We start from the raw sequence: 22147 nt of genomic DNA on the forward strand, positions 1-22147 counted from the left end.
GTATGTTTAAATGAGACCGTAACAACAAACAACAATTCCAGAAAAACCGCATCTACATTTAGCAATTTGTAAGGCAAACAACAATTTTAAACATGTAAATTTTGTTATCATGATGCGGATGACATAGGAAAGTTTTATGCAATTTTTATGAAAATGTTGACATGAGCATATTATGAAGCATTTGTCATCATGGCGGAAAGCAAGGGTGCCACGGCAACGAATATCAAAATGATGCCACGGCAACATATCGGTTCCGGCAGCTCATGGAGATACCGGTGCAAAAGGAAGAGTGACGGGAGCGTGTCATGCAAGGATGGTGGGGTTCTCCCGATTACCGGGTTCTGACGTGTCGATGGCTCGGAAATGGGGAGGAACGTCCAATGACAACTCGGACACGGTGCAAACACGAGCATCTCATACAACACATGCATTTGTTCACGGGCGTCGTTCTAGTGGTTATACCTTCCAAGGGTGCATTTTCAGAACGGATCAAGTTCGTCGAGGGAAGTAGTGGTACTCGCGGCCTTGTTGAATCCACGGTGACGGTAGTCGTACACAATACGTGGATGTTCAGGGTCATGGCGAGGAACTTGACGCATCTTTGAATTTGGCATCCGGGGAATCCCGCGTAGTCGTACACGAGTCATGGTCGAACTTGACGTCCACGGGGTCGATATTAGTGGTACTTGGCGCAACAACTTGTAGTCCTTTGGGCGTCTGTGCTATTGCCGGTCTTGATGATTCCATGAGGTCGGAGTAGAGGTACCCGTCAACGGTAGTGGTCGGGGTTCGAAGCCGCTCACGCCACGGGTTTGGAGAAGCCCCATCGTTAACTTGGTCTCTCGGTGTTCCGCATAGGGGTCATGGTGAACAGAACAGCGACAATGGGTGGCCATTCCAACGGGTGAACGATGCGGGCCGGCGGCCAGACATGGTGCTAGAGATGGGTCGCGCAGAAGCACTGAAGGATGATGGTTGACAGAAACAGCAGCAGTAGAGAGGCGACCGAGGGTGCAGGACGCAGGTTGCCGGAGCTCTAGTCCATGGCGCGCTCGACGATGGCGGAAGGGCAGCTGTGCTAAGCAGAGGCAGGGCCGAGGATGGACGGTGTGCGGGCCTAGGAATGAGGAAGTAGAGGGGCGGCATCGCTCGAAGGAGAATCGACGGGGCGGCGCTCGCCGTTGTCGGGGCCGAAGGGGACAAATTGAGGGGCTCCTGCCCTGGCGACGGAGCTGATGAGGTGGTGGCGCCGGGTAGACGAGGAGGAGGCGGGTGAGGAGGTCCTGGCACGGTGGCGAGCTTGAGGTGGCTGACGACGGAGAGATGCAGGCGTGAGTAGGAGGTTGGGCGCGCGGCGCTTGTGCACGGAGGCGACCGGGCCGCCGGAGTTGGTCGCAACGCAGCTCAGGGCGGAGCAGCATGTGCAGAAGGGTGCAGGGCGCGGCGAGCCATGGAGGCCGGTGGCACCGTGGCCATGCGGGCAGGCGAGCTCGCGGGGCCGCGTGGTGGTTGGCTTGAGGGGTCTCGCTCCTCTCTCTTTCACTGCAGGTGGTGGCACGAGCGAGGGAGAGCGAGAGATGGAGAGGAGGGAGTGGTGGCACAAGGGAGGAGAGCAGGGTGCGGGCTAGTGTTTAGATGGGGGTGGTTGGGCCCTAGGGAGGCCGCGGATGGGCTGCGGAGAGGCCTAGATGGGCTGTTCTCTGCCTCTCACTCTTTTAATCTCTTCTTTTATTCTTCAGCAGAAAAGAAATAAAGAGAAGAAAAGAAAGAGAGGGTTAGGGAAAGAACTTGGGCATGGGGTTAATTTTCCTGGACTCACAAACTTGTGCATGGTCCAAGAAAATTAGAAGTGGAAAGATCGAAAGATATGAATTCAAACTCATTTTAATTTAATTCAAATGGGTTTGAACTAGGACTTGGTAAAAGGAAGGTCCAAAAATGGTGAGATTTTTGGCGGAGCTCCGGAAAGTGATGAAAGAATTTATGGGCAAAGTTGGAGACCAAGAATTGAGATAACAAAGGCATGGAATATTTTGCAAGTGTGTTATGGTTAATTCCAAATTAATGGAAAAGTTATTATAGCTCCCTAATAATAGTAGGAGACTTTGAATATGTTTTAAAGAGAAATCACCATGTGAATTCCCTTGATTTAAATGAATCAAAGATCCATGCAATTTATTTAGTTGATATTTTAAAATGCGTTGCATGATGACATGATGCAATGCGAGTGATGACATGATGAATGCAACAAGCAAAAAAATCACACGACGAAACTCAGAATCCATGGAAGGCATCTGGAGCGCCGGTCTTGGGGCGTCACAAGTCTCCTCCACTTACAAGAGATCTCGACCCAAGATCTAAGGATGGCACCGGGGAGAAACGGAAGAGGAAGAGGTAAAACAAAGTTGCTTGTTTGACAAACGAGTGAAACAACGAGCCTTGGGAAGTTGAACAAATTGAAAGAAAGAATACAATGGAGATGGACAATATTGATAGCACTCCGGTAGAAAATAGAAACAAGGAACACCCTATGAACCTTGGAGGTAGCAAAGCTATGAATGACGTGCACAAAGGACAAATTCGGACATCACTCTAGTTGAAACGAGATAAACAAGGAACAAGGAAGAACATATTCGGACAACACTCTGGTTGAAAAGAGTTGCACGACTTGATAAGATGAAAAGAACTTGAGCAGAGGACACAACACTCTGGTTAAAAGGATAAGCAAGGAAAAGAACATGATTTTGGCAGAACGAGTGGTGGGTCGAAGAGAGCAACATCATAAAGCCTCCGAAACAAATGTAAGAATGGAATCAAAAGAGCGACAAAGAAAACAACATGTTCTACCTGAAATGAATTTAAGAGAGCATCCTTAAAAAGAAGGATTGAACAGAGTTGTTGGAAGATCAATACGAAAGGATATGATCCTCGTGGGCTTATGGAGAAATCTCAAAATTATGAGGTGACAACCAGCCACTACCAAAAGATTGATTAGCCAAGATGAACAAAGAGATGGAAAAACTTCTTTCACCACGAGAATAGGAGGAAACTTGGATCATTGATAAACACCATAAATAGCAACATTCCTTAGGGAAGGCTATAAGTGAAATCTATACCAAGATAACACCAACGAAGAGATTGATGGGTTTAAAATATGTCACTCTTGAAAACTTGTGACTCATGAAACACGAAGGGAAATTATCAAGAATGACATGACACCACCTTAAAAGATATGTAAAAGAATTTCACTTTGGAATGCAAGATGAAGAATACTTGAGCTCCAACAAGAATCTTGAAGAACACTTCAAGAATGGATTAAATCTTTGACGAACCACCATGTAGAAACTCTCGAAGAACTCTGGATAGATAAAAAGATGGTCGCAAAGAAAAGGAGCTTGAAAACAATAAGGTGAAGCCTTGCAATGATTTAGATGGAGCTTCGCGGTGAGTTAACTGAGAGAGCTTGGAACTCCGGAAACAAAAGATGAACAACTTAGCACCGACAAATTTATATCACAAATGAACTCCAAAAGAAGGGAGTAAACACTTGAAGGAAACAAGAATAAGAATTATGTTATGCATATCCTTCATCAATTTAAATTGATGAAAAGCAAAGGATTTGGCATACTACTTATTCTCCTTGAAAAGATTGAAGAGATATAGCCAAACTTGGGACGGTCTTCAATGAACCACCGGTAGGATTGAAACAACGAATAAATTAATATGAGAACATAGTAAGAAGAATCTTGAACAAACCACCATAAGAATTGAAAATGATTGAAGAGAAGAGAACGAATCGCCGGGAAGAATTGAAAATGAATGTAGCAAAGGATCAATTCACCAGGAATTATTATAAAACGAATAAAGATACTTGAGGGGATTTAGACACAAGAGAACGAAGAGATGACAAGCTGACTTGAGAATGCTTGAACGAAGCACCAGTAGAATTGGGGAATGAGAGATGAATGTTGCGAACGAATAAATCTTCTGAAATGAAGTCCTCCAGATAATCGAAATGAAAAAACAATTCCTGAAATACTCCGGATGGGTAAGAAAAGAATCGCACGATTGGACACAATTTGAGAGGATAACAACACACTAGCATCACAAATCTCCGAGAGAACGGACAAGATTTAGAGGAAACTCTTATTCGGTCTTCAAATGTTGAGAATGATGATGAGGAACACCACAAAAATTGTTGAGATTCTCCGGGAGAATGCAAAGCGAAGAGGTTGAGCTAATAATGAGAAACAATTTGAAATCGATCTAGGAAAAGCATCTGACTGATGAAATTCGTTCTTACGTCAACCTTCGAAAATAATTTGAGAATAACTCCAGGAAAATTAGAAGAGTCAAATAAGATCCTGGGAAAAAACATGTGGGTTAAGGGCCCACTCAAAAGAAACATCGTTATGACGATTTATAAAGAGAGGCTACACCGGTTGAATTAAATCGCTAGAATGAGATAACAACCACAAAATGAAATGAGCGGATGATGAATCTTCTGAGATGCCTTCAGCACTATGGATACAAGTATCACCAGGTTAATGATCAAGAGATGCTTGGATAAGACCTTCCAACATGAGAAAGCATATGAAACGAGGAAAGGGATATGATAAATGATAACCCACAAGTATAGGGGATCGCAACGGTTTTCGAGGGTAGAGCATTCAACCCAAATTTATTGATTCGACACAAGGGGAGCTAGAGAATATTCTCGAGTATTAGCAGCTGAGTTGTCAATTCAACCACACCTGGAAACTTAATATCTGCATCAAAGTATTTAGTAGCAAAGTAATATGATAGTAGTGGTAACGGTAGCAAAGGTAATATTTTTGGTTTTATAGTGATTGTAACAGTAGAAGCGGAAAAGTAAACAACCGAAGAACAATATTTGAAAATCTCGTAGGCAATGGATCAATGATGGAGAATTATGTCGGATGCGATTATTCATGCAAAAGTTATAACATAGGGTGACACAGAACTAGCTCCAATTCATAAATGTAATGTAGGCATGTATTCCGAATATAGTCATACGTGCTTATGGAAAAGAACTTGCATGACATCTTTTGTCCTACCCTCCCGTGGCAGCGGGGTCCTATTGGAAACTAAGGGATATTAAGGCCTCCTTTTAATAGAGTACCAGACCAATGCATTAACACATAGTGAATACACGAACTCCTCAAACTACGGTCATCACCGGGAGTGGTCCCGATTATTGTCACTTCGGGGTTGCCGGATCATAACACATAGTAGGTGACTATAGACTTGCAAGATAGGATCAAGAACTCACATATATTCATGAGAACATAATAGGTTCAGATTTGAAAGCATGGCACTCGGGCCCTAGTGACAAGCATTAAGCATAGCAAATTCATAGCAACATCCATCTCAGAACATAGTGGATACTGGGGATCAAACCCTAACAAAACTAACTCGATTACATGATAAATCTCATCCAACCCATCACCGTCCAGCAAGCCTACGATGGAATTACTCACGCACGGTGGTGAGCATCATGGAATTGGTGATGGAGGAAGGTTGATGATGACCATGGCGACAGATTCCCCTCTCCGGAGCCCCGAACAGCCTCCAGATCAGCCCTCCCGAGAGAGATTAGGGCTTCGCGGCGGCTCCATATCGTAAAACACGATGAATCCTTCTCTTTGATTTTTTTTCTCCTCGAACGTGAATATATAGAGTTGGAGTTGAGGTCGGTGGAGCACCAGGGGGCCCACGAGGCAGGGGGCGCGCCCCCCACCCTCATGGACAGGGTGTGGGCCCCCTGATCTTGATTCTTTCGCCAGTATTTTTATTAATTCCGAAAATAATCTCCGTTGATTTTCGGGTCATTCCGAGAACTTTTATTTCTGCAAAAAAATAACACCATGGAAATTTTGCTGAAAATAGCATCACTCCGGGTTAGTTCCATTCAAATCATGCAAGTTAGAATCCAAAACAAGGGCAAAAGTGTTTGGAAAAGTAGATACGACGGAGATATATCAACTCCCCCAAGCTTAAACCTTTGCCTGTCCTCAAGCAATTCAGTTGATAAACTGAAAGTGATAAAGAAAAAATTTTACAAACTCTGTTTGCTCTTGTTGTTGTAAATATGTAAAGCCAGCATTCAAGTTTTCAGCAAAGATTATGAACTAACCACATTCGCAATAACATTTAGGTCTCAGGTTTACTCATATCAATGGCATAATCAACTAGCGAGCAATAATAGTAAATCTCGGATGACAACACTTTCTCAAAACAATCATAATATGATATAAAGATGGTATCTCGTTAGCCCTTTGTGAAACCGCAAAACATAAATGCAGAGCACCTTTAAAAATCAATGATTGACTAGACATTGTAATTCATGGTAAAAGAGATCCAGTCAAATCATACTCAATGTAAACTAACAGTAATGGATGCAAATGACAGGGGTGCTCTCCAACCGGTGCTTTTTAATAAGAGGATGATGACTCAACATAAAAGTAAATATATAGGCCCTTCGCATAGGGATGCAGGGATTTCTAGTGGTGCCAGAGCTCGCTTTTGAAATAGATATGAATATATTTTGAGTGGTATACTTTCATTGTCAACATAACAACCGAGAGATCTTGATATCTTCCATGCTACACACATTATAGGCGGTTCCCAAACAGAATGTTAAATTTATACTCCCCCTCCACCGACAAGCATTAATCCATGGCTTGCCCGAAACAACGGGTGCCTCCAACTAACAACAATCCTGGGGGAGTTTTGTTTGCAATTATTTTGATTTGATTTTCTTAAAGCATGGGACTGGGCATCACTGTGACCAGCCATTTTCTCATGAGTGAGGAGCGGAGTCCACTCCTCTTGAGAATAACCTGCCTAGCATGGAGGATACAGACAACCCTAGTTGATACATGAGCTATTCGAGCATACAAAACAGAATGTTTATTTGAAGGTTTATAGTTTGGCACATACAAATTTACTTGGAACGGCAGGTAGATACCGTATATAGGTAGGTATGGTGGATTCATATGGAACAACTTTGGGGTTTATGGAGTTGAATGCACAAGCAGTATTCCCGATTAGTACAAGTGAAGGCTAGAAAAGACTAGGAAGTGACCAGCTAGAGAGCGACAATAGTCATGAACATGCATTAAAATTAATCAACAGCGAATGCAAGAATGAGTAGGATATAATTCACCATGAACATAAATATCATAGAGGCTATGTTGATTTTGTTTCAACTACATGCGTGAACATGTACCAAGTCAAGCCACTCGAATCGTTCAAAGGAGGATACCACCCTATCATACCACATCACAACCATTTTAATAGCATGTTGGCACACAAGGTAAACCATTATAAACTCCTAGGTAATTAAGCATGGCATAAGAAACTACAATCTCTAATTGTCATTGCAAATATGTTTCTTTCATAACAGGCTGAATCAAGAACGATGAACTAATCATATTTACAGAAAGCAAGAGAAGCCGAGTTCATACCAGCTTTTCTCATCTCAATCAGTTCATCATATAATCATCATTATTGCCTTTCACTTGCACGACCAAATGATGTTGATAATAATAATAATAATAATAATAATAATGTGCGTGCATTGGACTAAGATGGAATCTGCAAGCATTCAATTCAAGAGAGAAAACAAGGTAATATGGGCTCTTTGTTAGATCAACAATAATGCATATGAGAGCCACTCAACATTTTCATTATGGTCTTCTCCTCTCGACCCCCAAAGAAAAGAAACAAAACTATTTACACGGGAAAGCTCCCAACAAGCAAATGAAGAACGAGAAATCTTTTTGGGTTTTCTTTTTAATTACTACTACTATAGGCATGGAAAGTAAACCAACTAAAAGCTACAACTAATTTTTTTATTTTTATTAAGGTTTATTAAGGCACACAAGAAGAAAGCTAAAAAGGAAATAAACTATCATGGATGATACGGTGAAAAAGTATGAGCACCGACAACTAGCATGAGTGTGTTAACATGAATGTAATGTCGGTGAGAAATACGTACTCCCCCAAGCTTAGGATTTTGGCCTAAGTTGGTCTATGCCCATGGATCAAAGTAGCCCTCTCCGGTGTAAGGGGGAGTGTCCTCTGGGTACCACTGGTTGGCAATCTCCTCTAGATTCCACTGATAAACTGATTATCGATAAGGGTCCTCGGGTGGTTCCGTCTCAGGCTCTGGAGCTAGTGTCACACTCCAGTACGCATAAACGTCCTCCGGTAAAACAAGGTACTTTCCTGAAAATATGTTAAACAGAGAGGGAGTGGGCAAGGTAATAGTCTCAAAGTTATTCTTACCAAAAATCAGTCTATAGTTAAGCAACTTCTTCTTATTCTTAACAATAAAATCATGTGCTACCATGCTCTTATAATCTAGAAAGATATTAGGCATCAACTTTTCCTCTTTCTCATAATGCCTGATGGGTATGTTAAAGTGTGCAGCTAGGCGCGAGGCAAAGATGCCTCCGAGGACGGGGCCCTTAGTACGGTTCAGGTTTAACCGCTTAGCAACAATAGCGCCTAAACTGAAGGTAGTATCTTGAAACAAGGCATGGCACAAAATAACAATATCAGGATGACAAAGGTTCCCACAGTTCCCCTGACCAATTAAGCATCTACTAGCAAATGTTGATAAGTAACGTAGAACAGGAAAATGTATGCTAGTGATTCTTGCATCGGAAACTTTCCTCGTTTCCCCTACAGCAATCATATCAATAATTCCCTCCACATCATCACGATGTGGTTCCTCTATGCTTCCCTCAAAAGGTATGAAACAAACCCGACAAAAATCATGAAGTGACATCTCCTTATGCTCATCATATAAATAAAATTCCACCAAAGGTGGTGAGCTCCTAGCATGGAAATGAAAGTTTTGCACAAAGATATTGGTGAGTAAGAGATACTGTTCGCGTTGGTCGTGGAGGAAGGCGGTGAGGCCTGCATTCTCAGCCAAATAATAAATATCTTCATGAATCCCGGGTTCTCTCAAGAAATCATCACAAGGCCATTCACACGGCCGAACCTCCGCAGTATGAGGGAGATTATACTTGAGCTTCTTGTTCTCTTCACTTTGTTTATCCTTCGAGCTTCGGCTCGATGATCCCCTCAAAAATCTCTTCATCTTTTTTTGAAAATTTTAGCAACTCAATATAAAATTGAACCAAACTCAACAAAATTGATAGCAACTACTCCCACAAGTGCCTAGAGACTGTATCATGCATTAGAACTACTTGGGACCATATAAATTTGACATGCAAGCTCAAGAACAGGGTCACCTAGGCCGCAAAATTTTGCAATGAATAAAGCACTAGAATAAAAAACTAATTGGACCATTGGAGGAGTCACATACCAAAGAACAATCCCCCAAAGCACTTTTGTGAATGGAGCTTTGAGCTAGGAGATCGAAAATGGCAGCAAGATGAGCTGGAACTCATGCTTGAGCTGGTTGGTTATTTTTTTGTGAGGAAGGAGTTTGTGGTGGCTGGAATAAATGGAGGGGGCCACCAAGGGCCCACGAGGCAGGGGGGCGCGCCATGGACCCTCGTGGCCAGGTGCTGGCTCCCCCTGATGTGTTCTCAGTGCTAGATATTTTCAAATATTCTAGAAAAATCATATTCAAATTTCTGGGCATTTGGAGAACTTCTATTTTGGGCTATTTTTTATTGATAATTCAGAAAACAGACAGAAAAATACTATTTTTTCTTTATTTAATATAAATAACAGAAAGTAAAAAAGGGTACAGAGAGTTGTGTTTCTAAATTCACCCATCTCATGTTCTTCAAAAGGAATCCACTAACAAGGTTGATCAAGTCTTGTTAACAAACTCATTCCGAATAACATGGAACCGAAGAAATTTTGAATAACACTATGTTACCTCAATGGAGATATGCATGTCCCCAACAATAAGAATATAATATTTCTTCTTGACAGTAGGAAGAGGGAATTCAAAACCTCCAATAGTGATTGTTGAAATTTTTTCAATAGAATTGATACTGTGGACTTGAGATTGTTTCCTTGGAAAGTGTACCGTATGCTCATTACCATTAACATGGTAAGTGACAGTGCCTTTGGTGCAATCAATAATAGCCCCTGTAGTATTCAAAAAGGGTCTTCCAAGAATAATAGACATACTATTGTCCTCGGGAATATCAAGAAAAACAAATTCCGTTAAAATAGTAACGTTTGCAACCACAACACGCACATCCTCACAAATACCAATAGCTATAGCAGTTGATTTATCAGCCATTTGCAAAGATATTCCAGTAGGTGTCAACTTATTCAAATCAAGTCTATGATATAAAGAGAGAGGCATAACACTAACACCGCCTCCAAGATCACATAAAGCAGTTTTAACATAATTTCTTTTAATGGAGCATGGCATAGTTGGTACTCCTGGATCAAATTTCTTTGGTATTCCACCCTTAAAAGTATAATTAGCAAGCATGGTGGAAATTTTAGCTTCCGATATCATTCTCTTATTTGTAACAATATCCTTCATATACTTAGCATAAGGATTCATTTTAAGCATATCGGTCAAGCACATACGCAAAAAGATAGGTCTAATCATTTCAGCAAAGCGCTCAAAATCCTCATCATCCTTTTTCTTGGATGGTTTAGGAGGAAAAGGCATGGATTTCTAAACCCATGGTTCTCTTTCTTTACCGTGCTTCCTAGCAACAAAGTCTCTCTTATCATAACGTTGATTCTTTGATTGTGGGTTATCAAGATCAATAGCAGGTTCAATCTCTACATCATTATCATTCCTAGGTTGAGTATCAACATGAACATCATCATTAACATTATCACTAGGTTCATGTTCATTACCATAATGTGTTTCAGCATCAGAGATAGAAATATCATTAGGATTATCAGGTGTGTCTACAACAAGTTCACTAGAAGCATGTAAAGTCCTATCATTTTTCTTTTTCTTCCTCTTAGAAGGACTAGGTGCATCAATGTTATTTCTCTGAGAATCCTGCTCAATTCTCTTAGGGTGGCCCTCAGGATACAAAGGTTTCCGAGTCACTTTACCTCCTCTAGTTGCAACTCTAACAGCAAATTCATTATTCTTACTATTCAATTCATTGAGAAAATCATTCCGAGCTTTAAGTACTTGTTCTACTTGAGTGGTAACCATAGAAGCATGTTTACTAATGAGTTTAAGTTCACCTTTAACTCTAGACATATAATCACCCAAGTGTTCAATCATATAAGCATTGGGTTTCAGTTGTCTACCCAAATAAGCATTAAAATCCTCTTGCTTAACAATAAAGTTATGAAATTCATCCAAACATTGGATAGAAAACTTAGCAGGAGGGATTTCAGCTTTATCATATCTATAGAGAGAGTTTACCTTTACTACCTGTGTCGGGTTATCAAGGCCGTGTATTTCTTAAATAGGTGATGAATTAAGACCATGTATTTCTTCAGCAGCAGGTAAATTCTTAACATCTTCAGCTTTTGTACCTTTTTCTTTCATAGACTTCTTTGCCTCTTACATATCTTCAGGACTGAGAAATAGAATACCCCTTTTCTTCGGAGTTGTCTTAGGAGTTGGTTCAGGAAGTGTCCAATTATTTTCATTGGTCAACATATTATTCAATAGAATTTCAGCTTGATCAACTGTTCTTTCCCTGAAAACACAACCAGCACAACTATCCAGGTGGTCTCTGGAAGCATCGGTTAGTCCATTATAAAAGATATCAAGTATTTCATTTTTCTTGAAAGGATGATCAGGCAAAGCATTAAGTAATTGGAGAAGCCTCCCCCAAGCTTGTGGGAGACTCTCTTCTTCAATTTGCACAAAATTATATATTTCCCTTAAAGCTGCTTGTTTCTTATGAGCGGGGAAATATTTAGCAGAGAAGTAGTAAATCATATCCTGGGGACTACGCACACCACCAGGATCAAGAGAATTAAACCATATCTTAGCATCACCCTTTAATGAGAACGGAAATAATTTAAGGATATAGTAGTAGCGAGTTTTCTCGTCATTAGTGAACAGGGTAGCTATATCATTTAATTTAGTAAGATGTGCCATAACAGTTTCAGATTCATAGCCATGGAAAGGATCAGATTCAACCAAAGTAATTATATTAGGATCAACTAAGAAATCATAATCCTTATCAGGGATAAAGATATTTGAAGTAGCGTAAGCAGGATCATATTTCATTCTAGCATTTAGAGATTTTTCTTTCAGCTTAGCTAATAGTTTCTTAAGATCACTTCTATCATTGCAGGCAAGAAAGTCTCTAGCAGTTTCTTCATCCATAACATAACCCTCAGGCACAACAGGCAATTCATATCTAGGGGGAGAATCTTCATCATCACTTTCATGAATATTATCAATTTCAATAATTTCATTCTCTCTCGCCCTAGCAAGTTGTTCATCAAGAAATTCACCAAGTGGCACAGTAGTATCAAGCATAGAAGTAGTTTCATCATAAGTATCATGCAAAGCAGAAGTGGTATCATCAATAACATGCGACATATCAGAATTAATAGCAGAAGCAGGTTTAGGTGTCGCAAGCTTACTCAAAACAGAAGGTGAATCAAGTGCAGAGCTAGATGGCAGTTCCTTACCTCCCCTCGTAGTTGAGGAAAAAATCTTAGTTCTTTTGTCTTTCAAGTTCCTCATAGTGAGCAGAAGATATAAATCCCAAGTGACTCAAAGAGTAGAGCTATGCTCCCCGGCAACGGCACCAGAAAATAGTCTTGATAACCCACAAGTATAGGGGATCACAACAATTTTCGGGGGTAGAGTATTCAACCCAAATTTATTGATTTGACACAAGGGGAGCCAAAGAATATTCTCAAGTATTAGCAGCTGAGTATTCAATTCAACCACACCTGGAAACTTAATATATGCAGCAAAGTATTTAGTAGCAAAGTAATATGATAGTAGTGGTAACGGCAGCAAAATTAATATTTTTGGTTTTATAGTGATTGTAACAGTAGCAGCAGAAAAGTAAATAAGCGAAGAACAATATATGAAAAGCTCATAGGCAATGGATAGGTGATGGAGAATTATGTCGCATGCGATTATTCATGCAACAGTTATAACATAGGGTGACACAGAACTAGCTCCAATTCATCAATGTAATGTAGGCATGTATTCCGAATATAGTCATACATGCTTATGGAAAAGAACTTGCATGACATTTTTTGTCCTACCCTCCCGGGGCAGCGGGTCCTATTGAAAACTAAGGGATATTAAGGCCTCCTTTTAATAGAGTACCAGACTAAAGCATTAACACATAGTGAATACATGAACTCCTCAAACTACGGTCATCACCGGGAGTGGTCCTGATTATGGTCACTTCGGGGTTGCGGATCATAACACATAGTAGGTGACTCTAGACTTGCAAGATAGGATGAAGAACTCACATATATTCATGAAAACATAATAGGTTCAGATCTGAAATCATGGCACTCGTGCCCTAGTGACAAGCATTAAGCATAGCAAAGTCATAGCAACACCAATCTCAGAACATAGTGGATACTAGGGATCAAACCCTAACAAAACTAACTCGATTACATGATAAATCCCATCCAACCAATCACCGTCCAGCAAGCCTACGATGGAATTACTCACGCACGGTGGTAAGCATCATGGAATTGGTGATGGAGGAAGGTTGATGATGACGATGGCGACGGATTCCCCTCTCCGGAGGCCCGAACGGCTCAAGATCAGCCCTCCTGAGAGAGATTAGGGCTTGGCGGAGGCTCCGTATCGTAAAACACGATGAATCCTTCTCTCTGATTTTTTCTCCTCGAACGTGAATATATAGAGTTGGCGTTGAGGTCGGTGGAGCACCAAGGGTCCCACGAGGCAGGGGGGCGCCCTCCACCCTCGTGGATAGGGTGTGGGCCCCCTAGTCTTGATTCTTTAGCCAATATTTTTTATTAATTCCAAAAATAATCTCCGTTGATTTTCAGGTCATGCCGAGAACTTTTATTTGTGCACAAAAATAACACCATGGCAATTCTGCTGTAAACAGCGTCAGTCCGGGTTAGTTCCATTCAAATCATGCAAGTTAGAGTCCAAAACAAGGGCAAAAGTGTTTGGAGAAGTAGATATGACGGAGACATGTCAGTAAACACCAAAAGCTTGAATTGAATCCATCGGAGAAGAAAAGAGACAGAAGAATGGTATACTTGAAACTCCTAGCCATCTTCATGATAATCACCAGGTATGAACATTGAAGGAAAGAGCGAAGAAGCTTCACATCCAAAAGATGGATACTTGATTAAGAAATCCGAGTCCTTGAAGAAAAGGGTGGGTGGGTGGGAAAAACAAAGGCACCTTCGGGTGGATGGAACAAACACCGTTGGAAAAATTAGAATTGATCTTGCGGATGTTGAAAATGATCGGATCCACTTGAAGAGAAGCACGTCGGTTGGAATAGAATTGGAATGACCATCTCGATGATCAAGAACGATTAGCACTCCCATGGAAATATGAGAACACCGCTTAGAAAAGGTATGGAATCAACACTTGACAATGAAGCAACTTGAATACCACAAATCAAAACAAAACAAAGGATTGGCTTGTAGAATAAGCCGGAACAAACATATGATAGACCCCATATCGTATCATGTGTCTGTTGGAAAGATATCCTACGAGATACTTGAATTCCCACCTAAAAACTCCCGGAACTTTCTGGTTATGCAATCTGGTGTCGGGGATACAGGGAGGCACAATATATATCACACAACTAACAAGCCCTACGCTCCAACTGTATCCACCCGTCAACACATAACCAAGAAAACTCTAGAAATCGTGTACCTCAACCTTCGAAAAGCATCCGATATATGAGATGTGCAATACACCCGAACTCCCGCCCCAGTACTGGGTGGCGTAGAGGTTATCTCACCACTAACTGCATATAAGAGATTTTCGATGTTGGCGAAAACTCAGGTATACCTGAACTGCGACGATAAAATTGTGACGACAACACCTCGGAGCTCAACTCCCCGGGATACTGCCACAACCCCTAAATGACAGGAGGCACCAAGAACAATGTTCTTGTCACAAAATTATCGGAACGACTCCAAGATACCTGATTGATCCTAATATTTTTAGTGAAAATTGGGGAGAGGAATGTTAAAACATCTACATCAGGAGTCCTCACTAGAGTGACGAAGAGGTTGAGGAGTAAAAAGAAATCCTACTCTCCGATATATATATTCCGAAGACTCAAAAAAAGTTTTGTTCTAGACTCAACAACGCCAGCGTTCAATCAACTGGGCTCCTATGGTCGGTCGATGCTCTGATACCAACTTGTCACGCCCAATATGTGACTCTATCCTAAAGGAACTCAAAGGTCCCACCAAGGATAGAACCGCATATTGACATGCTTTTGCAAGGTCGATATCATTACAACATACCATTACATAATAGTTGGGGATCCATACAAAGGGCATACCATGCCACAAGAATACATCAACATCATACATGAGAACAACATCCGACTACGGATGAAACACAAACAGAAACTCAAACGACATCCACCCTGCTAGCCTAGGCTGCCGACCAAGAACCTAACCCGAGATCGACGAAGAAGAACAAGAACTCCAAAACAAGCAAACAACGCTCTCACGTCATGATCAATGCATTACATGTACCTGCAACTTAGTAATCTTTGAGCCACAAGGACTCAGAAATCCCATTACCCTGGGTATCAAGACTAGCAAATCTTAATGGGTAGGAATAGGGTAAGTGCTGAGGTTGCAGGAAGCGACTAAGCATTGTATGGTGGCTAACATACGCGTAACAGAGTAAGATGAGAAACTACGCAAACGGTGGCAACTAGAAATGATCAAGAAGTCATCCTGAACTACTTACGTTCACACATAACCCAACCGTGTTCTCCTCTCGAACTTCCCCGAAAAGAGGCAGTCACAGTTACAGAACGCAGTTGGTGTATTTTAGTTGAGTTTACTTCAAGTCCTCTACAACTGGATATTAACAAATTCCCATCTGCCACATAACCGCGGGCATGACTTTCGAAAGTTTAAACCCTGCAGGGGTGTCCCAACTTAGCCCATGACAAGCTCATGATCCGAGGAGACAATTTTCCATCACGTGACCCTCCGATTAGACTCGGAATCCAGGTGCACAAGACCTTTCGACAATGGTAAAACAAGTCCAGCAAGACCTCTCGATGCACCGACCTAGCCTAATACGGTTTGTGTAATCTCGTTCTCAGGGTACACCAGATGGGACAAGCTACGAGTAAAACCAGCCCTCGAGTTCCACCGAGGTGGCCTCACAGGCTGCCCGTTTGGGACCAACACCATCAGCACTGGCCCCCCTCCTATGTAGAAAATCCTTGGGTTCAGGACGCCCTATGCAAATTAATTATTAGGATCAACTATTATTATGGCAAATGTTAAAACCAATGTTGGGCCTTGCTGGAAGAGTTTTATTCAAAGCGAACTGTCAAGATGGGCCCATAAACCCTCACCGTGTTAGGGACGCAAAAATCAAGGAACCTAACAATGGTATGACGGAAACTAGGGCGGTGTCACATCCCTAGCTTCTGGCACTGCCTAGTGTTTTGCGTCTTGTTGCATCATGTTTAAATTCTATTTAAGTTGAAATGGGGATTGACCAAACCCTAGCATCAGAAATAATTCAACTAGGTTCAATTAAAAATATTTTCAATGAACCCAAAATGCCTTCCCAAACATGTTCCTCACTTTGGATTGGTCTTGAACCTCTGCCAAAAATATTGCACATTTTTCTAGGTCAATTGGGGGTCACTGAATTAAATCATATACTATTTGCATTTGGGCATTTAAATCCTATAAAATATATTAAATGACCAAATAATCACAAAATGAAATGTTTACTGTTGGAAATATTCCAAAGAGTGGCCACAGTCAGTTGCATGATTTTTGGAAATGCTCAGGCATTTCTAGTAAAGCCAAACAAAATTACAGAATATAGAAAAACAGAAATAAAAGAGGGAGAGAGTTAGCTGGCCTTACCTGGCTGGCCCAGGTCCTGTGCAGCCCAGCTGGCGGCCCAGCCCACCTGGCCACCTCATCCTGTCGTCTTCCTACTTGCCAGGAGGACGGGCGCGTGCCCGACGCGCGCGCACCGCCGTGCGGCCACCTCATCCCTCCCTGCCTTCCTGGCTCCTCCCCGACGCGGAGAACGATGCCACGTACATCGCCCCGACCCCCTGGATCTCTCTCACTCTCCCTGGACCCCTTCCCCCTCCTCTGCTCCCTCTCCCGCGCAGCCCGGCAGAGCTCGTCGCCACCGCTCGCCGTTGCCGCACCCAGAGTCTCCCCCTCGACCCCTCGGCGTGCCCAGTAGCTCGGCTACCTCATCCTCGACCTCCTCACCAAGCCAAGCGACGCCGGACGCCCCCGAACGCCCTTACCGCCTTCTTGTTCAACCTCAGGCCACTTAGATAGCCGGCGACCATGCGACCGCTCCGACGCTTCCCCAAGCTCGCCGAGGCCACCGAACGAACCGTTGTGAGCTCCTGCATGGATCCCCTCCTTCCTCCCCTTATCTTTCGAGCCGTAGACGTCGCCCCCTTGATGACTGTAGCTGCCGCCGCTTGAGCTCGTCGTCGACACAGCTCTGGTGACCAAATAGTCACCTCGGCGAGTCCAACTTGCTCCCCACAACGCGTAGTGCCCCGCTAGACCTTTGCCTCGCTCGTTTGCGCATCATAGTGCTAACCCCACACCCACCCGAGCTTCGGCCGCCGGTAAAGCTCGTCGCCGGCATGATTCCGGGGACCCCCGCGCCCAACTCCACCTCCTCTTGATGCGGGTGTGCAAGGGCTATGCCCTGGTGCCCTCAGCGCGCTAAGCCAACGCCCCTAGCACAAATCCGGCACGCCCAGCCGTGTTTCGTGGTCGCCGCTGGCTGAACTCCAGCGAGGTCGACGTGGTTCAATCATTAGTAGCTAATGACATCGCTAATTAACCCTTGAGCCACTTACAGGCGGGCCCCACTGCCTAATTAACCCTGGTTTAGTTTTGTTTGGATTAAACTAACCCCACAGGGCCCACAGGTCAGTTTGACCTAGCCATGTCACCTTTTGACTGGCCCCACATGTCAGCATTGACTTGTTGTCGTGGCCGTTGACCTGACCCCACCTATCGGTGACCTAGACAGCACTATGTGACTGACCAGGGGACTCCACTGGTCAGGTTTGACCTGGTCAGCCGCAGTTGACTTGCTGACGTCACAGTGACGCAATGCTAACACAATTAATAATATTTTGGATTCAAAATAATTCAGATAATTCCAGAAAATGCCCAAAACTTCTAAAATTCATAGAAAATTATCTATAACTCCAAATAAGATAAATTATATATGAAAAATGATCAGAAAAATCCAATCTATCCATCTGTACTATTTTCATGCATGTTAGAACAACTTTTAGCTACTGTTTAGGATAATTCAACTAAATGGCATTTAATAAATCACATGTGGAGTTTGAATTTCAACCACAGGTTCAAACCAACTTCATTTAAACCATTGATAGCTGCATTAGATCAAATCATAGCATTTTGCGATGTCATGATCATGCATCATATTGTTGCGTTGCATTGATTGTGTTCTTTCTCTGTTGCCAGTGGTTGTTCCCCCCTGAGTAGACGCATGTTCCGATGATGAGTTCGATGACACCGATGAAGTGCTATACTATCTTCAGAAGTGCCAGGCAAGCAAAACACCCTTGTTCATTCCGATATAATCCCACTCTCTCGCTCCTTCTTTCTTTTACTGCATTAGGACAACAGCGATTCAAATGTTACATGCTACGGTAGTTGAACCCCTTTCCTCCGCATGACCTGTCATTGCCATAGTAAATAGATGAAACTCACTAGCATGAGTAGGAGTTGTTTGAGCCCTGATGTGCCTACTCATTCAAGCTTATTTGTCATGCCTGCTATTGCTTAGAGTTGTGTCAGGTCTGATTCATCAGGGATGAATTGGAAAGTTGTGAACATGTCCTACTTTTGAGAACTAAGTGTGTGAACACAATTTGGTAAAGGTAGCGATGAGAGGCCATGTAGGAGTACATGGTTGGTTGTATCATTGAAACCGTCCTTAGGAACTGATTTTTGTGTGTGTGATCCATGAATTGTTACTACCACACATTGGGTTCAGGTAAGTCGCCCCCTCTCGGCTTATTAACCGCCTCGATCTCTATCCAGGAGTTGCAACTAGTTTCTGGTGTTTGTAGGTTGTGTTAGTAGTCTACCAAGTGGCACCCGGTACATGTGGGCATGGGATAGACTAGGCACCATGGCACGGTGTACCAAGCATAGATCCATCCGTCGAAGTGGGCTTGGGAACCCTGCACACATCGTTTGGGGCCGTGAGTGACACCCCGGCCGGATCTCCTTGCGGATGGAACCCGAATAAGCGATAAACCTGGACTAAGACTTGCGTGGTTAGTCAGTTCATGGTCGACTCCCTCGCCAGGCATCCGCTTGAAGGTTGCTGAGATACACGACGTGTACATGGTGGTAAGTGGCGCGAGCGTGTGTGAAGAAGTACACCCCTGCAGGGTTAACATGATCTATTCGAATAGCCGTGTCCGCAGTAAAGGACTTCTGGGTTGCCTATACAGTTCATAGACAAGTGAAAGTGGATACTCTAAAATGCGCAAGATAAGCGTGAGTGCTATGGATGGCGTTCTCATAGGGAGACGGGAGCGGATCCATAGTGGTGTATTGATATGGTGAATATGTGGACTCGTGTGCGCCACCTCAAAAGAGTTACTTGCAGTTGTAGTTTAGGATAGCCACCGAGTCAAAGCTGGCTTGCTACAGTTAAACTGCACCACCCCTTTGTTGATACTGATGCATATGTAGTTAGTTCTGATGTAAGTCTTGTTGGGTACATTTGTACTCACGTTTGCTTAATTTATGTTTTTGTAGAGAGACTTCAGTCTCACTAGTAGTTCCGCGTGGACTTCGACGTTTAGCTTGTTACCTCAGCTATGATCTTGTGCCCTCGGCAGGGTCTTGTAGACAGTCAGGCTTCTTAGCCTTTTTGTTTTGTAGTTGTCTATACTCAGACAAGATAAGCTTCCGCACGTGCTTCTTGCTTGTATGACTTGAATGCTGGGTCATCAGACCCATGTTTGTAATATCTGACTCTTCGGAGCCTAATGAAAAAATACTTTGATTTGTAGAGTTTTGTTGTGATGTCATGTTGTATTTACACATATCGGGCATATTGTGTGTATGACTGAAATGCTTGGTGTGTGTGGGATCCGACAACCTAGTTGTCTGTCCTCGGTAGCCTCTCTTATGGGGAAATGTAGTCTAGTGCTTCCACTGACCCATGGTAGTCTGCTATAGCCCGGTTTACCGGAGTCCTGCTAGCCAGTTACTACTGCTCCGGAACACTTAGACTGGCTGGCATGTGATCCACTTCGTTCCTGTGTCTGTCCCTTCGAGGAAATGTCACGTGGTGTCTTCTGGAGTCCTGCTAGCCTGCTACAGCCCGGGTTCCCAGAGTCCTGTTAGCCCAGTTGCTACAACCCGGATTCACACGCTGATGACCGACACGTTCGATGCTGGTTCATGTATGCCTGTCCCCATAAGTTAGTGCCACTTTGGGTTCATGACTAGTCATGTCGGCCCGGGTTCTCTGTCATATGGATACTAGCGACACTATCATATACGTTTGCCAAAAGGCGCAAACGGTCCCGGGCCAGGTAAGGTGGCACCCGTGGGAATACCGTGTGTGAGGCCACAAAGTGATATGATGTGTTACATGCTAGATCGGTGTGACTTAGAATCGGGGTCCTGACAGCTTTGGTATCAGAGCCTAACTCCCTGTAGGATTACCAAGCCAAACTGGTCGAAGTCGTGTCTAGAAATGCTTTAGTTATGTAAGGGAATTTATTGTGGAAGGGAATGTAAGGCTCTTTTTACCCCTTTACCTTGTGCCCTTCTGATTTGAGTCAACCTCTTCTTTTCTATGGGGATTAAGTACTAGGCTTCTCATCTTTCTATCAGGATCACGTGTTACTAATCCATAGACTTATAGGATTGATGGTTTCAAGCCTCATTTCAGTTCCTACTACTTCCTTGTGTTGACCGTTGATTTCGAAACCTTGATATGGTGATGTTGAGTGGTTATGCCACCATTTTACAGGATGTCTCAAATCCTTCTGAGCATTTATAGCCGTTGTGCTGTCCAAGTCATCCCAGGTTTCTAAATAGTCCGATGCATTTGCAAATCCCTTCTTTCCGTACCTGATGTCCCTTTGGGCCAGTTCAACCACACTAATCGGTGAGTTGAGGTACATTATTGCCTCGACATATATGTTGGAGCCATTATTATGACCGTAGGCATCCTAGAGAACCACCCAGTAATCTAACAATGTTTATATTCCTAGTGTGATGATTCTGGCCATCGTTCTCAAAAGCATCTCATGATGTTATTTAGTTGGTAGGTATTCCATTTCCGGGTTTTTGAACCCGAGATTCACCCAACCTACTTCTTGTTGATAGTGTTTGCTAGCTCCTTTAGGATATTAGTAACCTTGCGATAGTCCTCAAGGTCCATGGTATTTCCTTCTTCCAATAGCATGAACTACTTATGGCAGAAGTTCCTCGCTAAACCGAAAGATCACAACCAGAGTGCTCTTGATGAGTTCTCGATTCCATGTTGTGACTCTACCAGTTCTACCTTTCTGCAAGGGTTATCTAGAAGAAATATGTTGAACTTGTTCCACATGCTAATCAATGCACTCACAACTCATAAAATCGTATGTTCCTTTGAGTTGTCCCTCTTTACTTGTATTCTAACTTCTGTCTATCAATTGATAGTCAGGACTAGTTGCGCATTTGTGTTATCGATGCCTATTATTCTTGTGGTCCGTCAAACCATTCTATTTCGGAATGACGGAGAAACAAACTTCAGTACCTTATCCATTTCTAGGATTTGGTCAAAGCAGTTGTATTCCGCAGATCAAAATGCTAATCCAACTTTTGTTCTGTTTTACCTTGGAGTATTACAGCGTTTATGTCAGGATTGTCATGAGAATTGCACCATATCTTATGAATTCTTGATGCAGTGATACTTCTCGCCATCATTATTCATTCCTCGGTGTGATGCCCCAAGACCGGAGCTTCA

The 22147-nt window shown here is 42.9% G+C and overlaps 1 pseudogene; it reads right to left on the reverse strand.

Annotated features, from left to right (window-relative positions):
• Nucleotides 1-1117: 1117 nt before the first annotated feature.
• Nucleotides 1118-12652, reverse strand: LOC147970780 (uncharacterized; annotated as a pseudogene).
• Nucleotides 12653-22147: the final 9495 nt, after the last annotated feature.

The sequence above is a fragment of the Triticum urartu genome, chromosome 5A (assembly GCF_056163025.1).
Source record: "Triticum urartu cultivar PI428250 chromosome 5A, HENAU_Tu73, whole genome shotgun sequence".
NCBI classification, from domain to species: Eukaryota; Viridiplantae; Streptophyta; class Magnoliopsida; order Poales; family Poaceae; genus Triticum; species Triticum urartu.